Source organism: Helicoverpa zea, chromosome 24 (assembly GCF_022581195.2).
Source record: "Helicoverpa zea isolate HzStark_Cry1AcR chromosome 24, ilHelZeax1.1, whole genome shotgun sequence".
Lineage (NCBI taxonomy): Eukaryota > Metazoa > Arthropoda > Insecta > Lepidoptera > Noctuidae > Helicoverpa > Helicoverpa zea.
In genome coordinates, this window is record NC_061475.1 from 1,550,398 (window position 1) to 1,569,148 (window position 18,751).

Below are 18,751 nucleotides of genomic sequence, written 5' to 3' on the forward strand. Positions count from 1 at the left end.
TTAGTAGGTCTTCTTCTTGGCGAGACGATGGCAATCTGAGTATATATTTTAGTGGCCCAGTATTTCGCCATGCACACGGCATTGTCATTGGCGGCAAGTAGGTCTTTCGCTGTGCAGATGTTGGGCCATATCGGGCGGCTTAGAAAATGCAATGCCGCATTGTTTGTGGTGTGGCAATTAGTTTTTTTTTATATATTTACATTGGGAAGAAAGGTTAACACTAATGGTATGTCTGCGCCTTTCTCCTGACTGGTTTTGGGTTGGGGAGGTATTGTGGAGGGGTTTGTGATGTTGTAGGTAGTTTGAGGACGGATAGGTTTTTTCACTTATAAATATATACATAATAAATAAAGTATCGATTAGTAGGTACAGACCACATTGTGAGTAAAGAACAGGTGGATTCAACATTGGAGAAGAACGAACTAGGTACTCCTAGTCGAGGGGCTGCGGCATTGTTTGAAACAGTTACCTCGACCCTGTTACATAAAGGGCTTAAGAAGGAACATGATGGGTTTTAGTCAGTAAGAGTCTGATACTCCCGCGCGAATCAATCTATTAATTAAAAAATAAAACTCTTCATCCAGCAGTTGAAATACCTAATTTAGCAAAATAAAGCACTGGTCATAAACAATATAAAATTAGATAAAAATCTGTCTTTGTAAGGATATCTTAGTTTCCATGAACTTTGTAGTATTGTTGCGACGCATTTTTGGTAGTGTGCGTCAGAAAAGCATATCTTGAGACAGTTTTAGGAATTAATTAAGGCTAATGAGATATAGAAAAGGTCATTGTTTGCATTTCGTCTACTGATGTCAGCATGTTTTTATTTAGATATTTAGGTAATCATCTAAATCTATTTATGTAGGTATCAATTTCGCTGTTACTATCTTGAATAGTCTCAACTTAATATTGTAACTTTGTCTGTGTATTGAGCTTTTACGCCAAAACCACTGATCCAACTTGAGTTAAATAAAGAAATATCAGTCTTTAAATTAAACTATCGGGTGGCTTAACTTACCTCCAATCTAGGCAAAAAACAGAAAAAAATGGGCAAGTCCTATTAAAACTAAAGACGAAAAAGCAACGAAGAAAGTATGGCAGTCTAGATTTGTGTATAGATTTTGATAAAATTGGCAAACCAAATACTGAAAATGGCTCTCTCAGGACACATATGAAACAGCTGGCGAAAACTAGTGTAAAATAAATACATACTATTTTCCCACATAAAAATATACTATATCTATTTACTAATAGCACAACCGCTGTGCAGTAGCATTGCAATCTGTTGCCTGCATAGAGCACTAGTATTAAAGCCTGTGGCTTTCATTGTTTATATTATCCAGGGCTCTGTGGATAACTAGCTTCTGAATAAGGGTATACTTGTGTTTCTATATAAACTTGGCAATTTTTCTATGTCATTTAATAAGGCAATTAAATAATTAAACAAAATTATAAGTGGTGAAAGGGGGGTTTTCGGGGACAGTGTCCAATGTAATAAATTGAAATAGTGCTCATTTAATTAGCGTAATTTCAATAAAAATACAATATTTTACTTTAAGTATGTATTTTGGCAATTAATAAAATAGTACATGGGCGTTTCCTCTGGTTTGGGTGATCGCCAAAGAAGATTTTACGCACGTTTATTAAATTGAGAATTCCTCAAAATATTACGAGCATATTTATTAGTAAAACCCATCATTAACAAAAAAATTGAGCGCATCAAATCCCAGATATTTTGCAACAGTGTACTTAAAGTACCTACGATAGATTCGTCATCCTTACAAAGATTTTTGAAGGTAACAATTTTCAAAAAAAGGTGCACAAATCCCATTAAAACGTTCAATAATGTTCCACGGAGAACAAACTGACTAGCGGAGGTGCCATAACGGAAAATCGCCTATGAAAGTAGCGCGCCAAAATCATCAGGCATCTCCGTCCATCTCCCGAGCCTTTTCTCAACTATGTTGGGGTCGGCTTCCAGTCTAAACGGATTCAGCTAAGTACCAGTGCTTTACAAGGAGCGACTGCCTATCTGACCTCCTCAACCCAGTTACCCAGGCAACCCGATACCCCTTGGTTAGACTGGCGTCACACTTACTGGCTTCTGACTACCGGTAACGACTGCCAAGGATGTTTTATGACAGCTGGGACCTACAGTTTAACGTGCCATCCGAAACAAAGTCTGTGGTACTTTCCTACTCCGTGTAATGTTGAATTCTCGGTACAGTCACGAATAGCTATCAAAAGTGTTTTTTCAATCACACTACGGGTATTACCATTGTTTGGTTTTAGGCTTTTTGTACTCGCTTGTACTCAGTACTAATTCGATTTCGTTTACGAATGTACACAAATCGATTGAGTTGATCGATATACGGAGTGTTAGAAATTGGATTTTTTGTTGGTCCCATTTTAAAGGGGCTTTTAAACAATGGCTAATCGCTTTGAGAAAGATTGAAGTTGTCAAGTAGCTGAGTTGAGGAGGTCAGATAGGCAGTCGCTATATCTTAAACTTTGGTACTCAGCTGCATCAATTTAGACTAGAAGCCGACAACATAGTTAGAAAAAGGCTAGGCAGATGATCCAGAATAAGGTTTGCAAAAACTTATTCCCGAGAAAATATAGCATATACCTACTGTTAAACAATTAAGTTGTTGGTTTGTAAACAAATTCTAGTATTGCTTAATTAATTCTGATAAGAACTGGCTGCAAAATACTTGAAACAAATACTCCATAAACATACATTATTACGGTACAAAACATACTTACTTGTCTTACAAACAAACAAGCGTACATTTCCCTATTTGCAAAACACTTAAACAATTATTTCGAAAACGTATGTCCGACTGTTTACGCCGGCCAAACTCGGAAATGGCTAAACCTTTACTAATGATCGTTTGCAAGCTTTTAGAAACTAAGAATGTATGGGTAAATATAAGGAAGGTTTTAACGTCTGTGAAGCAAGTTTTCTTTATGGTGTAAATAAAGATTTAGTATCTAGTAAACTTTGTAAGCAACTTTACACAAATTAATTCAAAGTATTCCGATTTAATTTTGTATAATTAATTCTATAAAGATTAACTTACACAAAGAGCAATTAAAAAGTTTCATTAATTAATTACTTAGCTACTGGCAATTTAATCATTATGTTTTACTAATCAAAGATTAGAAAGGCATCATGTTCTTCTCACGGACTTTCAGTCACGTTTACTAATATCAATGTAGAATATGTATTTAACTAAACATGCTATTATTAAATGCTATTATTACCTACTATGTATTTAATAATATTACACGTTCAAAGAACAGTCGAGGGCACTAATGATTAATCTAATTTCCATTGTTCATAATTTGGGAGTATCTCTAACGAATATTGTCTGATAGATTCGTTTTAGTTCGTGAAATCTCACGTATAATGTAATGAACTAAATAATTGCGAAGGTGTAAGAGCGGCTTAACTATTAATGACTTGCTATTTTGAAGATTGTTTATTTTACTATCAGTTTATTTCCTAAGTAAATAAGACTCAAAGTTGGTGTGCGAATAAATAGTCTTTCTTTCTTTCTAATGTCATCGACTGTACTCACGAATAAATCGTTTTTCTTTCTTTCTTTTCTTCCTTTCTAATTTCCTCGACTGTACTCACTCTACATGAGAAAGCATCAAAAACAGACACCATTTCTTAACTAAAGTCATTCCAATTCTATGTGGCCAATATTTACCACCAACTTACTGCAATCTTTATAACGTAAAATTCTCTTAGAAATTCACCCAAGCGATTATGGTGGTCATAAGTTAAGCTACCAATGACATTGTCCATTCAACAGTCGTTTGCACTAATGTTGCTTCATTAGGTGACTGAATGTCATTGCGGTAAGCGCCACTAGCGATAATGTCAGGAATTTCTGACAGATAGGTTTGGGAGAGGGGGGAGGTTATAAGAAATGGGGGGGTAACTTTAGAGTTGTATTATATGAGATTTTTTTTTTCAAAAGTAAAGATCTTTGCAGCTATTTGGTCATTTACACACATATTCTTTGTGAAATGAAAATTGCATAGGTTACCTGATTCATCATCACCAGCCATTTTTATTGTCCCACTGCTGGGCACAAGCCTCCTCTCATATAGAGAAGAATTCAGAGTTAAGGAACCTAATTATTTTAGAAAAATATTAATCGTGAATTGGTGGCATCCTTCACATTGGGACAGCTTAAGTTTGCCCCGATAAAAACTATCCTAAGTTCTTCTCCAATTTATAATCTATCTACGTATCAAAGCAATTCAAACAATTAGCCCATTTCTAACTCTATTTCTCAATTAAATAGACAAAATACTGTATATTAAATAAAATACATTTCAACAAAATACATATAAAAATCAAACACAGTTACTCTTGCACTAAATAAACGATACTGGATTAGGATAAAATGGATCACCCAAATTCACCACATTATTATCCTTAACTTACATAATATCAGGAAGAATCCCGTGACCCATAAACAAACGGAAACCTCATTCAATTCGTTCCAGAATAAATAATAAAATTCCCATCAATTTTGACCCGTTTTGCTCACTTCCCCAAATTTTGCGAACGTTATTGATCATAATTTGAGCTGTCAACTTGACAGATGTCATTGTACCCAGTAATCGGTTGAATTGGTTGAGATTTGGTTGTTCTGAAAGTTAAGTAATCGTTTAAAATGCTTGCCGTTATGTTCGAAAAAATAACTGATATACTTTTACTTACCTATGTAGTTTTGATTTTTATGGTCTTATTAACATCATCAGCCTTTCTTGACCTACCTAGCTTTAATCATCAGGCTTGCTCAAAGCGGATCAGCGATTTCGGTTATAAAGTACATTAAATTAAGGAAAGTTAAGTCAGGGTCTTACGTTATTGAACTGGATACTGAATAAATACTTAAGAATTGTTAGATGTCAATGAGTCAGACTTTTTAAGGTCTCACTCAAAGTAATACCTGCTAATAAAAGGTAGTTTACATAAGTAATATTCAACATAATTTGGTCTCCGCTTGTATGTCAATATTTTGGTAAAAGCGATCTCAGTCAGCTGCCCCTTATTTCAGCAAAATACGACCTATATGACGTCATAATTTTTACGGGTCAATAACCTCCCATATTTACGAACCACCCTTCAATGCACAGAACACACACAGTCACACATACATGCGTACTTAAGTATATATGTACATGTGCGTTGAATCTGTGTGTACCATACCTACAAGGAGAACAAAATGACTAGCGGAGATGTCATAACGCAAAATCTCCTAAGTAGCGTTCAGTTACTAGCTCCGCCCTGTCATGTCTTCTGTAGAACCATTATTTTCAAAATAAAATAATCAATCAATCATGATCATGAATGATTTGTTTTGATTTGACAAGGAACCCGAACACCTCGTTAGTTCTAGTAACTGTTCGCGTCTACTATACGTAACTTAACCTACAAGAAGGGGTTTGACCCCCCTTATGGCATCTCCGCTATCATTCCTTCCTCCGTGGCACCATACGTTCGCGAAACACTGTTTTCACAATAAATCAGTTCGTGTTTTAAATCATTGTGAACACAAGCCCAGAACACATTTTACTCAACAATTACGTTGTCCGCACCTAATATTTAAAGTTGAAGTAATGTACAGTCGTATAACAATATGTACTGCCTCTAGAGATGGGAATCGGTGACAAAAAGAATCGATATCATACCGATTAGGGAATCGAATTGAAATCGAGTAAAGTGAATCAACACATGTAATTCGGTTTCATTTTGAGGGCATTAGAGTGATGTAACATTGATTTGAATGTTATCGATATTTCGACGCCTATTTTGTTTCTACTACTTCAAATCCCTATTTAATTAATGACAATTGCTATTTCAATTATTACGATGGCTTTACGAGTGCCCTCTTAAACGATAGTCTCGACAACTGATTGATTTGACCTTTCCTATTCGATTCCGTAACACAACTTTGAATCGATTTCAATTAACCTCCCTATCTCTAGTTGGAGTAAATAGCAATAAATTGGCAGCGTTTGATAAATAAACTTCAGCAATTCGACGCTTTAAGAGATACGTTTAACACCGAGTCTGTTCAATGTTACCAGGTGAGAAACAGTTTTGATACTAATAGTCTAATTTTATTCGTTGGCAACACTATTTGTTTCGTAGAAGTTCTTTTTTCAAATGTTTTGCGAGGTTATGTGGAAAGCTTGAGTTTGGTTTGTAAGCTTTAGTGCTGGTAATAATTGTTAATGGCTACATGTGGAGTTTGGGAAAGTATTTTCAGTATTGAGAGTAAATAGGGACCTGCTTGGGTGGGTTACTTTTTAATTCGTATGTCGATTAATAAATGGTCATTCGTGTAACTAAATATGAAACAGATAATATGGGGAAATTCTTAATCTACCCGGAAAAGAGTTTGCCTATGTTAGCAACTCGGGGATAGTTCAGCTGAAAAGTGAAACAATTTTTGTAATCGGATAGTGAGATAGATAGAAGTAACTTCTATAATAAATTAGTATCGATATATATACTTAGACTGTTTACATTTGCAATATGACGCACAATAAATTCGCTCCTATTCTTTAAAAATCTGTCCTAATAATTTTGCAAGCAACTGTACCGCCTCAATGTAGTCGGTAATTGGCGCTGCGATCGCGCAACGATTTGTCACGTCGAGCATAAACCATTGCCAAAGGCGCCGAGTGTACCTACAGAGAGAAGTAGCTGCTAGGTTACTGTACAGGCAAATATTATTAAGGTAAATATTGGCGAACTATATTCCTATTACATATCTAAAATATTTTAAATTTAAATTTAAACTATTCTAGTATAAATCTAAAACTAAAAAGTGTAAAAAAATCGTCTCCATCGCTATGTTCTTTAATAATATTTCATCATCAGCCATATATGGTTCTACTAGGCTGCGGCCTCCTCTCACACAGAGAAGGATTGAGCGTTAATCACCACGCTTGTTCAATGCGAGTTGGTACCAATATTTTTAAGTTCATTAATATATATTCACTGTCATTATCATCAGGATATTGTTCACCCTACTTCTGGGTAAAGCCATCTTCTTATACAGATAAGGTATGAGCATTGATCACTAAGCTTAATCAAGACAGATTGGCGATTTCCGATTTTACGAGTCCAGATTGATAACTGGATCAGAAAAGGACAATGTTTTCCTTCGCCATTTGTCAGTAAGAAAACCTAGTTGTTGACGGTTTCACAAAATACAATAAAGAAGCTTGTATGTTATTCTGATATAACAGATGCAGATTAATCAAAATCTATTCAGAAGTTTTTGTGTCTGTGAGTTCCCAACTCTCAAGTGTGAAAGTGTTACATGATTTTGAAAAAGTGTTAACAAGACAGGTTTTGAATTTGTACGTTGCAGGTGTAAATCTCTATTTTCTAGTTAGTGAATAACCGTGATCTAGGCTAGTTAACTACATGTTATTACTGCTCGATAAATACTTACTATTGTCTGTATCTTGAATGGGAGAAAGCATACATACCTAGTGGTTCAGAGAATGTACTTATGTGTTGTACTTTCTTAGTAATTATATTGGAGACTAGTTTCTATTCGCAACTTTGTCTGTATTGGTTTCATAATTAGGTACGTATATAAAGAGAATAATTTTATAGACTTAGGTGGATTAAATAAATTACTAAGCCTTAGTACCTAAACATTTTGTCTCAAATTGTGTAGATTTTTAATTTCCTTATTTTTTATATTATATTTCCATAAGGTAATAAATAGATGTTGAAGAGACTTAATGCTAGGTATTGTATTGACAACCCTAAGTTTTGTATTGATTGTGATTCATTGATTTCAATTGCGTGTAAGTCATTTTCTACCCAAATTCATTCAGTAGTTAGTTGTTCGAGCATACAAACATTCGTGCTCATAAAGTTTCCCGATCTGAACTTAATTACCAGTGATTATGATTGCGGAACTGTCAAAATTATGAACGAAACTAGTAGCAGTAGATTTATTTTCTTCGCGCCGCCCGGGACTGCGGGATCGCTCCGTGGTAGGAGATGGTACACAATGGGCACCAGCAGGAACATGGTGGGTTTTAGTCAGTAAGAGTCTGATACTGACCCCGCTGTAGGTGCAAAACAAGCGTTATAAAACACTGGTACTTTCCTGCATCCGGTTAGACTGAGAACCGACCCCAAACATAAGTAGTTGGTAAAAGGTTGGCATTGGCAGATTATGAGATACGTGAGAAGTCACAGCAAAGTGCAAGTATAAAAACCACAGTATTATATACTGCGGTTTTATATACTATATATAAGTAGTAGCCATTTGTAATCGTAAAATTAATTCATAGTTCAGGTCCTAATACTTTAGTAATCTATGCAGCGTTGTTAATCAAATTGATTAAATTGAATTAATCAATTCACCTGTTGTCTGAGTATTATCCAAACCGGTTGTTCTATGATTAATTTACTTGCCAAAGATATGACGTTTAGTTATTTTAATTAAGAAGATTTTAATTTAATTTGTAATTACGTGTTAAAAGCTTAGAGCTTTCACGTTCACTTTCAAAATAATTATAGTGTTTAGTTGCGTCGTGTAAACATGGTTTTTAATTGCTAGTTATTTGTATGTTTACATTGTATATACTTTGAAACGAAAGTGCAAGAACTTTTACTGCATTTCCTACATGTTTTCCAATTTCTTTATGTATCTATTTACCTAAAGTAGCCGGAAAATCCGAGAGTACTTCCTATAATTAATTGTATGTTTTATTTGCCTTAAACAAACTTAATACTTATGTATGTATACGGTAAATATTTTTAATCACTTCTATCACAAATCAATTCCAAACTGGCTGTCTTCTCGCGTCCTGTAGGAACTACTGCCCGTTTATGGACAAAATATAGCCTATGTCACTCCGAAAGAGTCTAGCTTTCTAACAGTGAAAGAATTTTTCAAATAGGTTTAGTAGTTTCGAAACCTTTAGGATACCTACAAACAAGCAAAAAATCCTCTTTTTCGTATGTATAGTATAGAAGAACTTGCAGATGTACTACTATGTAGTTTTCATTTTCCATGAATAAGGTTGTATCGTGGTTAGGTCAAATAGCTTTCAAAATAATTATTCATGTTTCAAGAGATTGCCTGCATACCTTTCTTATCGCCGTCCGTTCACATACATTTAAGGCCTATTTTCTAGATCAAGGTCTCAATAATTTAGCTTTAATTTAGCCACCGTTTTGTCGATTATCTTGCATTATCAGTTTGACAAGATACAAGATATGGGCTTACCACAAACCTAGGGTTGGGAGGTATTGGTAGACTTCGTCTATTTTATCCTAGCTAATATAATATTTGACTACAGTTCCTAAATGGAATCTTACCTAATTCTTGTTCATCTCCTGAGCCTTTTCCCAACTATGTTGAGGTCGGCTTCCAGTCTAACCGAATGCAGCTGAGTACCAGTGTTTTACAAGGAGCGACTGCATATCTGAACTCCTCTACCCAGCTACCCGGCCAACTCAATACCTCTTGGTAAGACTGGTTGTCAGACTTACTGGCTTCTGACAGTCGATTGATTTTTCATCAATGATATATGGTGGTGTTAATAGGTTAGTCTCTTAATCAAAACGTGTCTATTTTATTGGTCTTTCCGAAGTTTAATTCGAAGTCTAATTACAGCGATTGGTAATTACTTGAGTACCAGCCCGCTGAGTTTATAACGTCATTAAGTTAATTTATTTTTAGAATAAGGATGTTTTCCTGAAATGCTATAAAATTTTCTGCTGTTTCATGTTTATATCTAATTAGTATTGCTACCTCGTAAAGTTTTTAAAGGTTAATTTTATGTACACTCTTGATTACATCAATCACACGAGCAATGCTGAACATAACTTTAACTTCGTCGAACTGTACAATTTTAATCGAAGTTAGATGAGTAGTTTTTGAGATAAAGGCGGCCATAGAAGTACATACGGCTAGCCGTAATTAGTTTAATACAAGAGTTTTTTTAAGATGAAGGGTGGGCGTTCTGGGGTCTTCTGTTATTTTGCCATTCAAATAGTGTTGTTTCGCAGCCAAGTCCAAATAAATGATTATTGAGTTGAGTTTTTATAAATTTTCAAAAAGGCTATTCCTTACTCAGATCTGTCTATTCCTAATCGCGCCTTAAAGTTCACTAATAACTTCAAAATCGTGCTGGCTACTTTATGCTAATCATGGTTTCATGTTAATGTAACTACCTATACCTACTTAACTATACTTAGTAACGATATATAGTACAGGGCTGTTAGTGACATTTTGGGCCCAAGGCTAATCTGACTCCTAGTAGCTAAGTCAGTTCCATAAATGGAGCTATATTACGACGGATTTTGAAATTTTGAGCTGGGTTGGTCTGGGTACCTAGGTAGGTAGTTATGTAGTTGTTAGGTAGACAAAATGTTTGGTTTAGACCACCCGTATTGATTGGTGTTAAATCAATGGTTTTGAAACTATAGCTCAATGCTTTGATCGTATATTTGATATAAAAAGATAATCTTTTGTATAGAGGAAAGTATATTTAAAAAGGGTATGTTCTAATTCTTCTTTTTATCGAGTGAGCTGCTGATTAAACCACCTAACAAGCAAGTGTCAGAGTTTTTCAAATCCACCTTTCAAGCTTCTGTACCGGCAATATTACAACAACGACTGCTAATGAGTAACATTTGTGTACGGCTTTATATGCCCCCTTCGGCTCGGGGGTTTAATACAGCCAATTTCCAATGCTGGGAATGGAAAACAGCGTTAGATTTGAGTAGAAACTAACTACATTCACCAATCACCGCCACTCATTTTATTATTTGATCCTCTGATATAGAACTTAGAATTAATAAACCTTATCAAAATCTATTAGTGTTTGCACAGAAGCCAAACTATGCGTCAACTGAAACAGAATTTATTGCTAAAACTTATTCAAACACAAACAATAGAATCTAAAATGAACCTAAAACTGAATTTAACAAACAATAAGGAATGTGTGCAAATGTGTCAATGTCAATTACAGCTGTGAACATAATCTTATAGTTTATAGTGTAGATAAGGATATCTGCAAACCTATGTCACGAATACTTAGAGCAAAGAAACAACTGGAACCGCTATGCTCAAAAATCTCTTTGCAAAAAAGTCTGCCAAACGCTTGGGGGCATCGCAAAAGATAGTAATAGTTCGCAAGGATAAACTTGATAAACACTACATACCTATACATAGATATTATTATGAAGAAGTACGATAAACTGTAGGTCCCGATATCTGTGGCAGTCAGAAACCTGAAAGTCTGGCAACCAGTCTTACCAAAGGATATTGGGTTGCTCGGGTAACTGGATTGAGGAGGTCAGACAGGCAGGCGCTTCTTTTAAAACACTGCTACTCAGCTGCAACCGGTAGTACTAGAAGCCGACCCCAATGTAGTTGGAAAAAGGCTAGGCGGATGAACTCTCGTACCTTCAGCGTAGGGGAAGTTACGGCAATGGGTATTGGGGTATCCGGTAAGTTAAGTTATCTAAGCACGAATAATACCAGACTGGCTGTCTGATAAACAAGATTGTTTAGATAAACGAAATTATTATGAGGTTCTGTTCAATTCTCACTAGGATTTGGAATTCTTGACAGAAATAGACAGCGTAGAGTATTGTTGTAAATTATAGTGAGAATAGTGTCAACTAACTTGGTGTTAGGTTTCGTTAACATATCTTGCTATTTTGTCAATTAAATAATTTTCAAAACTACTAATAGAATGAACTATGTACCTAATAAAGGTTTTAACAAGTCTTAATTTTGTCCCCCCAAAAAATATAAACACCCTAAGTAAAAATCGGTGAAAATTCAAAATGATACAGTATGTAGCTGTTTTCTTTAATTTAACAAAATAGTAGTCCATAATCCTACGAATATTATGATTAAAGTGAATTGATTAGTTACCAATAAAAACATAGTCACATCAAGGATATTTTAAGACATCTTTATAAAGATATTTCTTAAGAGGTTGCCTACACAAGTTTCTTGATAGTTGCCACCTATCTATCATTATAACCATAAAAGGCAGCCATATTAGAAGTTTTGTAACACGTCCAAGCAGGATTTAATGACTGATTGCAAGCTAATCGCGCGGCACAAATATGTGGTTAGGTGACAATTTTATGACATAAAGCCGACGTATTGGCGCCAACATTTGCACCAATATGTACCTATTAACAATTGTTTGATTTAAAGGAACTGGCAAAGAATCCTTCAGTGGAATAAATAGAAAAGAAGAAAATATAACCAGGTACCAAACAGTTAAAGCTTCGAGCGAAACGGATTCTCAGATTCTCATGAATTATAGCCAAGATGTATGCTGATGCGTGGGTCTGTGGGCGGGCGTGGGTCTGTGGGCGGTGAGTTCGGGTGGCTCATCGACCCTCTGTCTTTCTAGACGACAGACCCGTGTCGACGGCGCGCGTTGTTCCACGCGCTCCTCAAAGAGATGTCAGCAACCCCAGCGGGGCCCAGCAGGGCCAAGGCCTGCCGGGGCTGCGGGTTGTTCGAAAGAGATACCGCGGCCCTGGTACATAAAAGGCCCATGACGGAACACGACGGTTTTTAGTCAGTAAGAGTCTGACACTCCCTCTCCGCTGCTAACCCACAGCGGAAGGGGTCATTTGATGATTTTTGACGTCGTTAAAAAAAAAAAAAAAAAAAAGATGTATGCTGATTAGGTACAGTGAAATTCAGTAATAAAATCCCTTTAAAATTTGGGAAAGCAGACTAATTGGCCCCTAAACCATTTACTGTCGAAAAAACAGATAGAACTACAAACATAGGTGCGCAAGTTGATGTGAATGTTCTATACCATGTATTGGACGTATATGTTGGACCAACATTGGGTCCAGCTTGTAGAACCATAATAAGTATTGTGTAATTCTTCTCACAAGTATTTGCTACTAATTTTATGTTTCATGACATATCGATACTAACATAAATAGAGATGTGCCCTTTGAATTGTCGATAAGAACCTTGTATATTCACGAAGCACCTAAAACCACAAATTCTGTAAATGCTAAATCGTTTTTCATTATAATTGGTGAAACAAATTGAAGTAATATGCCTATGTTTTACCGATACCCGTAGATAGAGACGGTAATTAATTTTGCAACTCAATAAGTCTCTATTAATATATGAAACTTTAAGTTATCTGTTTTGTTTATCTCGTACAAGTTTGCTGGTAGGCAGATTTGAACAAATAAGTCGTGTTTGGAATAATCTTGAAACTTAATGCCATAGAAAATAAATTCACTGTGACGTGTCTACTTCATTGTGATTTATAAAAGATACTCGATTACTATACCTGCTTAGTTTTTGCTTGTTTCTAAATATGTGCGGCTCCTCTAGTCCTTCGTCTTCCAAACCAATCACAACTAATTGTACTTGGATTCATCACCATTTCTTCTGATCATCACTGCTAATTCTTACCATTAGAAGAAGCAGCAGTAGATTTATTTATTTTTATTTTTTTATTTATAATACGTTTTGCACAAATAGTACAATGGCGGAATTAACGCCTTAGGCGTTTTCTCCCAGTCTACATTTGGGTGGTGGGGAAATAGCAGTGGTAGGTGCAGTTTTTAATACAGTAGATCAGTCACATTGTAAAACCACACTTAAGTTCTACCCACTAAAGTCTGATTCACCACAACCGTTCCTTCTTCGAACATGTCCATATTTTTCTGATGCCCAATCAGCTAGATACTGATGGCTTCTACATCCTGGTTTTCATCATAAACCTTGATTATTCCTAGCATAAACATGTCATATTATCTGTAGATAAATAGTTTTGGCCCGCGGCTGTGTCTGAGATTACAAAGATTTATATCCAGACTAGGTTTGTGGTCTGACTTCTTACGGCCAGTATTTTGTGTTACGTTGTAATGAGTTTTCTTGTTTATTTTGTGGGGAAATTGCATTTTTGGTATTATCTTGGTTCCTGATATTCTGCTATATTTTGAGCATTTTTTAATGATATTTGTTTGGTTCACTTTCTTCTTTGTCCTATCCGATTTGGAAGATAAGTATCAATTTTTCATGAGTATTTGGTTAGTCTTTCATCTAACTATTTTTTAAAGTAGGAGAGATGGAGAGACCCAGCTTTAAAGCCCCTTCAAACGGTGCAAAAACTGAAGGCATAAACAATGCAAGAAAAAAACCTTTTTTGCAAACATTCATACTTACTACCTGTGTCTGCAATTTCTTGATGATCTCCTTCTGTCTTCCTCCTAATTAAACCACCATAATTAATACCCCAGCCAAACGGTCTACAGTCTACACCAGTAACTATTAGTTACGATTATCTACCAATATAAATAGCTCAGCTCCCGGCTCTGTCTATATATAATTGATTTATTTGATAGATCGCGACAGGATAACAAGTTGACACTATTGATTTGCTGAATAAATCTTGAATCCGGGATCGAATTCGTGACTTCACTGTTTTAAGATTATTATATATTTGTTAGGTAGGTATATTTGGTAGTAAACGTGACGGTTATTAGTAATAAGTTAGTTACAACTTATGCTGTTGTTTTTGCCTTGTTTTGGTTATCTTGATTTATGTGAAGTTGATTTTGGTTAAGGGAATCGGATAAGGTGTTGCTTTGTAATATGTATTTCTAGGATGTTTCAAAATTAAAAGCTGGTGAGTTGGTTGCGCCTCTTCTTCACAGCAAAAACAGTAGGAAGTGATGAGGGGTGGGTGTTTCGAAGGCTGCCTTTTACACACTTTTTGATCAAAAAGTAATGTTTTGCAGCCAAGTTTGAATAAATGAGTTTGAATTAGAAATAATACTGGGCACAAAAAATGAGCACTCAATAAAAGTCCAATTTACAAAAGACAGCCCGATCGCCATTTCCCTCAAGTTTTCTCTAAAAAGAGGTTAAAGTATATAGACCGGATACCTATGTTAGTATCAAACAATGAGGAGAGTAGGATTTGGAAGTGACTCATACAAACACGAAAAACAGACGTAAATTAAAGAAAGACTTATTGCTGAGTTCAAAGTGCAAAGTCTGAGAAGATTTAAAACAGGTTGAGATTACTCTCCGATTTACGACTTTAATACAGGCCTAAATATACATACGGGTAACTTAAAGTTTACTTCACAGATGATTAAAAAAAAAAAGATTAAAAAATAATTATTATATCAATGTCGAGATTATGATGTCAATCAGTCCATTTTCAGAGTAAAATGAGAATATAAAATTTTAATACATTATAAAGTAAAACCATTTAGTAAAAACCATTGTTAATTACATTTTACAGCTTAATGAACACTTAACAAGAGCTCTTAGTGAGACATTAAAGCACATTAACAGCTTTCAGACAAAAACCCTTTTATATTATAATCGTTTTAATTCAATTTCAGCACTGAGTCATCCTTTTAAATTATTATTGTGAGTAAACAAAGAGTAGTGAAACAAAGCAATCTTTGGCACAGCAAGGAGGAAGGAAAGATAGCGGAGATGTCATAAGGAAGGTAGGGCAGGCGCCTCTTGTAGGTCAAGCAACGTACAGTAGGTGATTCAGCCTGATTAGTTACTAGAACTAACGAGGCGTTTTAAATCGTTATCAAATCATTGATTGACTGGTGATTTTATTTTGAACATAATAGGCGGGTTAGAACGAAGATGTGTAAAGGAGCTAGTAATGTTCCTGGTCCCCAGAACACTCGCATTTTCGGGCGCTACTTTCTTAGGAGATTTTGCGTTATGACATCTCCGCTAGTCATTTTGTTCTCGATGGCCACAACTCAATTTCATAGACGTCTTAACTAGACAAAGCAAATGTCTAATTGGGACTTTAAGATTAAGATGTAGAGTCCAAAATTGCATGGCAAAGGTTTGGAGGCTTAAGACGTTTTGGTTTTCAAGTAATTGTTGTAAGTTATGTAAGTGTTTTCCTTTCAGTGTTGTGAAATATGGCGTTAGTTTCCAAATGTTTAGCGTTTTGTTTGTAAAACTTGAAATGTTACTACATATTAGTACAAACAATCTTAATGTTTGGAGGCTTTTTGGGGATAAAGATTTTGACATCCACTTTTCCTTTACATTTCCGTATATTTTCACCAAGATTAATTAGTTTTTCTTTATTCGAATTTTTCGTCCCATTTCCGTGGATTTTTGTCATAACTGGCTTAATATTTTTTTTAAAGTTTTACCTAAAGGAAATTCTATTGACCAATATTCTTTAAATAAAATAGGTACACTTGGTTGCATTTTATTTGGGGCAATTTTTAAAATGTTCAATATATATAAATGTTTTTATTTATATGTTTTATATATTAATCAAATAATACGTAATTGAAACTGATTTAGGACAAGCATTTTTAGGAACACTTACAATATTAATATTATTTTAATCCTAACAAAGCCTAAGTCCTTTGCTTTATAGTATACAAAGTCTAGGCTGCCGAGCTGTAAGCTTATTAAAAGATAAAACCACATAGCTCTTATATCTCAACATCGTAATAATATCTTGTATTATGAACATATTTACAATAATACCACCGGTAGAACTAGCTACACAACTTTCTTCGGAGAAATCATTAATAACAATATCTTATGCTAAAATATACATGCTAACTTGAGGTTTCGAGTTAAGTTAGTACATTGACTTTTCTATGTTTAACTCTTTCTATATTAGACAGACTTATGTTGATATTTTCTTATAGTAAAAATGTAAAGTTTTTAATCCATATATGTATCTGTATGTTTAAGGGCCTATGCACACCACGTTTTTTAAACGCGCCGTCGCACAGTGGATCCAAATTGAAAATTAGTGGACATAGGCAACAAAGTTCCAATATCGATTCGATATGTTTTTATGTGATTCTACATGATATTCCAGACAACTTTTACTCTTGTGAAATTTCTTCTAAAGTCGATCGTTTGTCTGAAAAAAAATAAATTAGATTTTTTTGTATGGAGCGACTCACGTTTATTGTTTTTTCTTCAATTGTACGAATATGTTAGGTCTGTGGCGTGAGTATATGATACTTAGGGTCATTCTCTATCCAAGAAAAAATATATCAGCGCCGGCCATCTGCAGCCGCGCGAGTAATCATTCGGTAAAAAAATAATATTTTCTATGACATTTTTTGCCTTTTAAGATCAATTCAAAGTATATTTTCTGTCTCACTTGGCTGTTTTCACCTTATTTTTGGTTAAATATATAGTTTTAATGGCACATAGGTACTCACAACCAGTAATTCTAGCAGAGGTTTTGTTATTATTGCATGTTATCGGTGGCACCTGCATTGTGATTGATGACTCATTTTTGTTGTGCGCTCGTCTAAGCGCACAACTAATTAGTCATCGAAAAATGCTCGTCTCTGATTGGCTGTAATTTTTTTTACTACCTGCTAGTCATGTTAATATGTTCACTACTTGAGTAATTAACACTGACTATAAATACAAAGACATTTATTATGTCCCTCTAGTTTCGCTCTTGTCGCTTATTTGTGAACACGGTGAAATACTTTTATTTTAATATTTACGTTAGAACTATGGCTGGATTTTGTACCAACCTAGATCTTTTTGTGAAATTAAGAAGTGGTGGTGATCTGAAAAATTATATGTTTCTATATGAAAGTATAATTTCTGTTTTGAATCCACAGTTTCTGAAGAAGACAAAAACCTAATCAAGGAGTTCTGTCGGCTTTTTTGTGTAAGTCTAAATAAAAAGTGGACAGAGTCAAGTAGAAGTCAAAAAACTTTTATGAATCGTATAAATAATCGCAATTGGTTGGAAAAAAATATCAACTGGCCTGTTTTTGACAGTGTTGACCTGAGAAGTGAGTTGGGCTTTTCGGACGCAGACTTATCTGAGCCAGTGGATGTGAATTCCCATGTTCCTAATCTTGCAGTATGTACTACGGAAGCGGTAACATCTACCTACACTCTACAGAAAACCGTTCGAAGACTTATGTAATAAGCAAAAAAAAGACGTTCTACTTCCATAGTAGAAGAAAATTCAGAGGAAGAGTTGTAGGACTGGTACTTAACAAAATTGAAAGACAACGGCAAAACGAATCTGGCAAAAGTAGTCGAATACCTTTCCAGTAATCCGGAAACGCTATCCCAAGTACACGAGCGACTATTCAAAAAGCAGAACCTAAGTACCGTCTCTGAAGATAAGTGCTTAGCTCTTTATACCTCACTTGCGCTCTCGAGATGGAAGTACTTACTTAAGACTTCAGAAACGTCAGAGAGAAACAAACTCGGAAAACGGACAGAACAGCAACAAACGAAGACATCCTCCCATGGACTTCTAATAAGCTCTGATCCCCACATATCCTACATAAGGCCTAAAATAACGAAACAGGTTCATGGTGAGTTGTTGCCTGAAGCAATTCAGTTGTTACAGACTACCGAGCCTCCCTGTGATAGCGAGATTATGGAGGAAGAAGAATGCCTCATAGCAGAGTCCGAAAATTTGCTGGACCCACTTCTGGAATAAGAAATAAAGTGATCCGGCTCTGGACTGTTCCCACAAAAGCCCATCAGGGCTGGTATGACAAACAGCCCCTTTCAGGGCTTTAATAATTTCACAATGTTCTTTCGATCATACGTACGATAACTTATACTATACTTTACATACGCTTGATTGTGTAAATAATGATTATCAACGTCTTGCCCATAAAAAATCAAACTATTTCACCTATATTTGACAAATAATATTT

General features: G+C 35.2%; 1 protein-coding gene across 1 annotated transcript in view; it reads left to right on the forward strand.

Annotated features, from left to right (window-relative positions):
- LOC124642277 (facilitated trehalose transporter Tret1-like) overlaps positions 1–18,751 on the forward strand; it is a 112,687-nt gene that overhangs the window by 70,561 nt on the left and 23,375 nt on the right. The gene's annotated exons all lie outside the window — the stretch shown is intronic.